Genomic DNA, 8,017 nt, shown 5'->3' with positions numbered 1-8,017 from the left:
TGAGCTCATCATGTGGACTAAATTTCAGATCTTTTGAACCGAAAGCTTCACTACGACAGCTTTTCGAGCCGTAAGCCTCATGAATGTTTTTCGTTCAAGAGCCCTTGACACGTACTGCGCCTTCACTTTCGTAAAGACTAAATTACAATTAAAGCTAAATGTTCACTGCTGTAGGTTGATCCAGTCTTCGCGCGGCAGAAACTTAGACCTAAACGTGGTCTTGATCTAATGATCTAACAGACGCGGGAGGCCGCTTATAGCGATGTTGAAGGTAAAAGGTGAAAGTACGGCACCTTGCGGTTATTTCTCTCGCCCCTAGTGTAATTTTGTCGCTAGCTTTGTCAACGAAATGGAGCGTAGACCCTACGCGCGATCAGAAAGGTAGCGATGTAGTCATATGTCCGTTTGCCTGCGTTCATCTGTGACAGGTGAGTGTGGTTGGAAGCGCGTGGCACATTGACGAAGGCCTTACTCATATCGACTCCCAGGATGGTTCGCGTGGCGCTTATGCGATTTGGACCTAGCATGTCATGTTGTATTTGCCACATGATGTCCTGAGTCGAAAGACCTGCTCGAAACCCAACCATGGACGGGGGAAACGTGCCTTCGGCATCAGTGATGAGGAGCTTGTTTAAGACAATGTATTCCATTACCTTCACGGAACATGACGTTAGCGCGATTGGGCTGAGGTTCCCCATCTCGAATCTTCCCCCGGTGCAGAGGTGGTGTTAATTTGGTTAAGAGCAGCTCTGAACTCTACTACGGTAAAGATACTATCCATGTGAGGATTATCCAATCCTGAGTACCCTCCTGGTGGCGGTACGTCCTGGGAGGTGTTATCGTACTAATCTTTTAATATGTTCATGAGCTCTTCCTTGGTGCATTGGAAAGATTGCGAGATCCTTTGTAGGTTTTTGTGGGACTAGGCCTTAGTTCTCGTAGGGTAGAGTAAATGTCAAAGTAGAAACAATTTGTTCTTGTTATAGAAGCGACATCTATCATGTTCCTGTTGCCAAGTTGCCCATTAAGGCGGTTGCAAGTCTGATGCCACTGTTCTCGGCTAAGTTCCCACGAGTAAGGCTCGACTTCCTTTTCAAGTCACGTTAGCCGAATTTTTAAACGTCGGTTAAGCCTATTTTTACGCCATCGAGCATGAAGACTCCATTGTGATTCCATCATGTTTACTAGCTTAGCGTCCGGGCTAGAGGGGAGAGAGGAGATTAGAAAAGAGATTGTGCGTGTTGTTCGGTAGGATTTGTAAAAATGTATGAGAGACCTCCGGTGTTTTCAAATCTAGTTGGCGTCTGTTAGATGATATCCCACACATACATCATTCCATATACGCCAACAACATCACCATATGGACAAATTCTGGCTCCGATGGAGGGATTACATAGTCATTACAACGAGCTATCGACACAGTACAGTCTTGCGTGCAGGAAAACAAGCTTACGTTTGTTATAAGGAGCAAACAAGCTTCAAGGGCAGAACCATATATTCTTAAGAACCCATCCAGTTACACATGGACAACCATACGATTCCTCCTAACCCCGATCAGAGTTCTCGGAATGTTGGTTAAGAATAATAGGCAGAACACAGAAGCTATACGCCGGCTACGCGTCATGGCGCACCAGATAGGTGGGATGGTGAGGCGCATCGCCACACGTCGTAGGGGCATGAGAGAAGGCGACCTGTGCAGGAGCATTTAAGCCATCATGATAAGCAGAATCTTGTACGCCTGCCCGTGCTATCATCTGCGTCGTAGGTACGAAGATGCACTTAATAGCATAATTAGAACACATACAAAGCGGCCCTTGGCCTGCCGGTGTAAGCGAACTCAAATGGACTCCTGCAGTTGGGAATTTTTAACACGCTACCTGAACTAATACGCCCATACGACCGCCCAAGTGACCCGTTTGTCATGCAGCGTTGCGGGACGCGTAATTCTTGAGAAGCTCCACATGCACCCCACTGAGAGGTGTGGGCAACATCTCATTTATCGAGTGAGATTACTAGTAAACTAGTTGTTAAGCCAATAGGTTTGGTTTGTGGGATGTAACCTCCCAAGGCAACTTAGGCTAAAGCCAATAGCCAAAAACATGCTACCAGACAGACATGATGCCCACAGGAAGACAAGGGCAATGACTTGAGAAACAGTACGAGAACGATCTACAAGCTGTATACGTGGATGCAGCTCAACACATCAAGAACGGAGCATACGAGGCATGTATGGCCACTCCAAAGTCAGCTTTCATTAACGCCATAACGTTTCATGCTAGCTCCATATGAGAGGCAGAGGAAGTAGCTATTACTTTGGCCATCGCGGATCCCCACACCAAAACTATTCTAAGCGACTGAAAGAGTGCCGTTCAAAAATTCGCACAAAAATTCTGTAAGTGCACTCGAGACGCGAATTCTGCGCAACCGATCTCTCAATCACAACATCACTCTCGTATGAATTCTGGCTCACGCGGGTAACTCCGGAAACGAAGGGGTCGACCGTCTAGGCCGAGCCTTAACCAACCGGGAGAGCGGAGATCTATCGGGAAGGGACGTGCCTGTCGAGGTGCCGCGCACATACGCTGAGATAAGCTTTTATATGCACGAAAACCCCCCTGCCCCGATCTGGACCGGGCGAAAGCTACGCCACTAGGACGCCTACAAACAAAGGCCATTCTTAGCTCCTACCGATTACCTTTAATTACGAACGGAGAATACAACCCTGCATGCCGGCACTGCGGTGAAGGGACGCAGGCCACCCAAGATCACATACTATGGGAATGAGCCAGCAATTGGAAGACACTCTTTCCAGCTCTCTCAGCGGAGGAGTGGAACAAGCTGTTAGCCAGTCCAAGAACAAGTACGAAACTGGCCCTCGTCACGCGAGCTCAAGAGGTCGTCCCCGACTGGAGGCCACCCTGGAATCGCCCCAGCCCTAAATAATTCCCTGCATTTTGTGGCAATGAAAGCTATTACCACCACATGACCTAATGAACTTTGGCGTCCACGATTCCGTTGTGTCCACTCGAAGTATGCTGGGCCTCCCATTCCCGATACGGCAGTTTGGCCGGCTTTGGTATAAGTATATTATTTGCAGCCTTCCACTGGTCTGGAAGCTGCCCTCTGTCCCAAACACTTTGAATGTGCTCTGTTAGGTATCCCGTGGCGGATTCAGTTTTGAGGCAGACAATCTGTGCCCCCACCTCCTACCTGCGTGATAAAAACTTCTAGGGCATCGATATCTGTCACATTTTGTAGCGAGAGCAACATTACGCCAGGCTTTCGAGCCATCAGCGGAGCTGTGCTGTGACCTTAAGCAGCAAGGGATCACGTCGAGCGAAGGAGCTGATGACATCATCCGTGATGTCACACCTTAACTAGTACAAGTAATAGTTACGAATAACGACTAACTAGTCACTAACTAGTAGTAAGTAATGATTACCTAGTATTAATTAGTCATTAGTCATTACTTTATCACGAATATTACATGACTGTGACATCACATTATGCGTCATATGCCCAGACGTCATCTGCCGGATGTGACCTCATCATGACGTCCCATCTGGTCTATGTTTAATAATCGGAAATGTCCTCATGATGACGTCACCCGGTATTCACGCTTATACGAAGCTGACTTCGCTAGGCTTCCGACCCAGGCGTCCGCGCGGAACCTTTCGTTTGGTGCTTCCTCGGACGCCGCACCACACAGCACACGAAAGCAGACGTAGTACAGTAGGCATCAGCGTCGTTTCAAATTGGTTTAAAGGAAAGAAAAAGTTTAGTATCTGCCCAAAATTTCGCTAGCAGCCAACATTATCTAATAGCCAAGTCACTAATAGCCAGCAGTTCCAACTGGGGGGTCTCGCACTGCGCATGCAAGGCCTCCATGCGCGCGGCGCCTTTCTTATATAAATGTGAAATCATAAACTATACTATGTGCAAAAGCTGTCTTTACTTTGAAACGAAACCGAAGCCCTTACCGAATACCTTAACCTTAAACCGAATAGCACTTATTCTTTGAATCCGCTTTCTAGTTTTGTTTGTCCCAGGCGCTACCATGACCTCTATAATTTCCGTATGCCGCAAGGGGAATTTTTTAAAGTAGCAGAAACGCGCGTATAGCTATACGCAACATGCGCTAATGCCTTAAACATGTCGCATGCATTAAAATTAGGAGCAGCTGACAAAAAATTACCTAGATCACATTTGACCACAGCCCAGTAGGGTTTTGTTGAGTTGCTAAATGTTTTCTCATGCGATTCCTTCTCAGAGAAAAAACTTCTTTAATGAGCATCAGTATTTCATTACCTTTCAAATCAACCTATGCACCGCTAAATAACGCTGCGTAGCTGAAATGTTTACCAGAAACATATATGCAGTTAGTGAAACAACGTAACCTGACCTAGGCCAGATTAAATTGTTAATACTTAGCCGAATGGAATCGAGTCTTACAGTGACGGCAGCGATATTGGTGAACGAATAACCGAAGAAAATGAGAGAATAAATTCAATGGTTTAACTTAAACTTTACAACGTTTCTAGCACTATCTTCTTCCGATGGACACCGCTAGGGAGCGCAGAGAACCTAGGATTGGCTAGGTTAGGCAGGGCGGCGTGACTAACCTGTTTGATTGTGATGTTGCTGCAGCGATTGCAAAACGCTGTAGAGCGTGACAACGAGCTTCTTGTTGTACTCATTGTCGGGCCCGTAGACAACGTGCGTGGGTAATGTTGGCGGCGGTAGGCTCACCGCTTCCTTTTTCATCTCCTTACCGATTTGCACCTCAGTATTAAGAATATAAAGCCACATATAGGTTATCAGCGGCACAGATACCAACTCGAAGACTGTGTAGACGTAGTGCCTGCACACTGGCTGCACGAACAGCGTTCTCCAAAGAAACGTAACCACGTTGCGCACCATCTTTGGTCGGTTTAACGATAAATGAACGATGATAACACTTTTTTTGCTTATCTGTGCGATGCAGTTGGCACAGGATTCACACGTGCGGCGTCCGCAACAGGTTGTCTGGAGAAGAAATAGAGGAGAAGCAAAAATTAGGGAGAAACGTAGTGTTCATTGACGAGTATAGGCAACAAAAAGTTTGGCTCCCGTATACTTGCTGCAGTCGCGGTTCCACGTTAGGGTACGGGCTATTCGCTACTTGCTCAATAAGTAATCCTTTAATCTCTGTTGCTATTAGCCTATAAATATTTAACCATAGAGTCACATGGACAAAATTATATGAAGGATTAGCCGATATGTAAAAATAAAAGGTCACTGCAGAAACTGGACTGGGAGAATGAGAAAGCACTAACGCTGCCGGAACGTTTTTATAATTGCTTGATTTTTACTTTGTAAGGCGGTATTTTGTACTTCACTTTTATTTCTGACTTCATATTTTAGTTCATATTATTCGTATCAAACTATTTTTGCTCTTTACTTTTATTTACCGCTATCACTTTAGCTTCATAATTATTTATTGTTATTATTCTACTATGATTATTACCACCATCAGTATAATCAGTTTTACACAGCCGACTAATGCTTTAGTAATTGTTTTATACAGGAAAGGAAAGACTAATGTCAGTCGTACTTTCTCTGTGGAAGCCAGTACCGCGCTGTAAGGGAAATTCAAACTGTCACACCGAACTTGGACTTGTAGCCTCACTTTTTGCGCCCACATTTTGCGTCCCCATTTTGGCCTCAACAGCACAACATAGTTTTCGCGTTATTCAGTTCACTTTTAACCACGCTGTTAAATATATGCCTTCGGGGCACAGCTCCTGCACTTCTTACTTATATCTCCGCCAAAGAGGCGCAACGGTTTAGATGCACGAACACTGCGCCGGATTACCCAAATTCGATCCCGACTGCAGGCGGCTGTGTTTCTAAGCAGGCAAAAGGCAGCGGCACCTGTGTACTTTGAGATGTCAATTGTTGTTGTTGCGACTGTAGGAAGAAGGAAAGGAAATGCATGGGCCTGCCACTGGCTCTGTAGCTGAGCCACCTCCGCTGCCTCGTACAGACAAGGCAGAAAAAGAAGTAAACAGAGTAAACAAAGAACAGGGAGAAAGAGAAAGACACACGTCGCAACAGCTATCTTCCATCACCGACGTGGTGGAGGCTCAATGATGGCCTACAACAGGTAAAACCTCCGATGGCAGAGGGGCCCCCACCGCAAACGGCGGTGGCCAATAAGTCCCAGCCCCTTAGGGCCAGGAATGATTGAACGAAAAAGTTTATTTAGACAAAGGGATTTCTCCCGGCATGGGTGGTGCCCTCACTCCAGGGCCCCAGTGGCCTTTGCCGTCTTGCCCGCTCTGTCGATCAGTTTGAGCTGGCCATCAGGCGTCGAACAGGACAGCGCAGCCTCCCACTGCTTCGGTGTTGGTGTGGCGCTTATAGGCGCTACCTCTGTTTTTTGACACCCCCATGTAACATGGTAGAGTTAAGGGGATGTTGTGGGATGGATTTTACAGAGTAGACTCAGGTTGAGGTATGTATTAGTCTTCAGCTGTCTCAAGGCAATCGATTGCTCTCTATTAAGGTCTGCGTAGGAAGGTGGGTAGATCCCGCTTTAGGCTCTTTGATGTTCGATGATGGCTTCATAGCAACTAGTGACTGCGTAGAGTTCTCAGTCTTTGTGCGCCTCGCGTTGGCGTATGCTCGGGCATTGGCGTCGGCACGTTGGTTACCTTTGATAGTCTCATGACCTGGTGTCCACAAATATGAAGCCTCCCGAAAGTTGATTTTTCTTGCCTTCAGCATGCGGACGGCCAAAGGGGATATGCGTCCGCTGCTATATCTTCTGCATGCTTCTTGCGAATCCGTAATTATTTATGTAGTAGCATCATCGTCCTAGTGAGTGATAACGAGAGTTATTGCCGCTTCCTCAGCCTCGAGAATGTTGTTGCTCTTGATCGAAGCGCAGTTGATTTCCTTAAGTTGGTGATCAACGACGCTGGCTACCGCTCCTTGTTGTTCTTTGTATGTGGTCGCGTCGACGTACAATATGCTTTTTCCCAGCGAAGCGTATTTCGTGTGCTTCCAATCTGGCCTCTCTTCTGGCCTTGTGTATTTTCAGATGCATGTTTTTCGAAATCGGGTTGATTTTTATGATCTCTCTTATCCTCTTCGGTATCCTACCCATGCCATTTATTTCTGTGCAAGCATATCTCATGCCCAGTATATTTAGCGTGTCCCGTCCCGTTTGTGTCTGTATGAGTCTTATTTTCTGCACGAGAAGGTGGGCCTCGATGTGCTCTTGCACAGTGTTGTTTATACTCAGTTTAGAGAATTTTTCCGTCGAGGTGCTGACCAGTAGTCAAGAGCGCATTTGTAGGCTTTCCTCAGGATTGCCTCCAGTTGTCCTTTTTATTTTTGAACGCAGTTTGGTAGGGGACAAAATATATAATGAGACTTAGAACGAGGACCTGTACCAGCCTACATGTGTCTTCCTTGGACATGCCTCGTCTTCTGATTGAGATTCTTGCGCTCATTCACTTGATCTGCGTTGTGGTATTTGCTAGCTGCCTGATTGTTTGATCTATACGGCAGTTACTTTGTATCCGCATGCCTAGGATTTTAATTTGCGACACGTCCGGGATCTTCTTGCCCTCTATGTAGATGTCTATGGAGTTCTGCAGATTGTATCCTCTTCTCTGGACTACAAGCCCCTCAGATTTCTCCGGGGAACATTCAAGTCCGCGAAGTTGGGTGTATGCGGTGACAGTGTCTGCTGCCCTGTGCAGACACTGTTGTTTTTTCCTAAGGATCCCCTGGTTACCCAGGTCGTGATGTCATCAGCGTAGATAGTATGTTACGCCACACCATTCCTAAACATTAGATCAGACGAAAGGCAGAGAATAGACGCACTCATCAGACGATGCGCGAAGAGGGCTCTGGGACTACCCATCTCGACCTCGACTGAACGCCTCCTCGAAATGGGGGTGCACAACAACTGGACGGAACTAGCGGAGGCTGTGCGCATGGCGCAACTAGAAAGATTAAGCAGAAC

At 46.7% G+C, this 8,017-nt stretch overlaps 1 pseudogene; it reads right to left on the bottom strand.

The window, feature by feature from the left end:
- Window positions 1–6,280: 6,280 nt before the first annotated feature.
- Window positions 6,281–7,090, bottom strand: LOC146173905 (uncharacterized; annotated as a pseudogene).
- Between the last annotated feature and the right edge of the window lie 927 nt (window positions 7,091–8,017).

The sequence above is a fragment of the Amblyomma maculatum genome, chromosome 11 (genome assembly GCF_055883805.1).
Source record: "Amblyomma maculatum isolate TAMU_Amacu chromosome 11, ASM5588380v1, whole genome shotgun sequence".
Classification (NCBI taxonomy): domain Eukaryota; kingdom Metazoa; phylum Arthropoda; class Arachnida; order Ixodida; family Ixodidae; genus Amblyomma; species Amblyomma maculatum.
The sequence above is the reverse complement of the archived record's forward strand: the minus strand, read 5'-3'. Positions and strand labels throughout refer to the sequence as shown.